Here is a 476-nt window from a genome sequence, read left to right on the forward strand (position 1 = left end):
CTCTCTGGTCGAGGCTCGGTGCCTTAAGTCTTGTTCTTTCTAGGTTTACCCCAGTGTCCACGGAGAGACAAGCAGAGTTGCCAGGTCCCCCCCCCCCCCCGCCCCCCCACGGGGGGTGGGGGGGGGGGGGGGGGTGAGAAAGGTGGCCAGGCCCCCCCCCCCCCCGGGCCACCAGCAGGAGATTGGAGGCAGGTAGGGTTGCTAGGCCCAGGTTGGAAAACTCTTTGAGATTTAGTTCTGGAACTCCTGGAGTTTTGGGGGCGGAGCCTGGGGAGGCCAGGGACCCCAGTGGGGCACAGTGCCACGGAGTCCACCCTCCAAGCATCCATTTTCTCCAGGGGAACTGATCTCTGTGGTCTGGAGAGGAGCTGTAATTTTGAAGGGCCCCCCCCCAAAATGCTTTCAATACTGAGCTTGAGTTCGTCAATGAATACGTTTACATGACAGTTCCGTACCTAAAGATGTCGAATGAGTTC

Source organism: Gekko japonicus, unplaced genomic scaffold (genome assembly GCF_001447785.1).
Source record: "Gekko japonicus isolate JY-2015 unplaced genomic scaffold, Gekko_japonicus_V1.1 scaffold3519, whole genome shotgun sequence".
NCBI lineage: Eukaryota > Metazoa > Chordata > Lepidosauria > Squamata > Gekkonidae > Gekko > Gekko japonicus.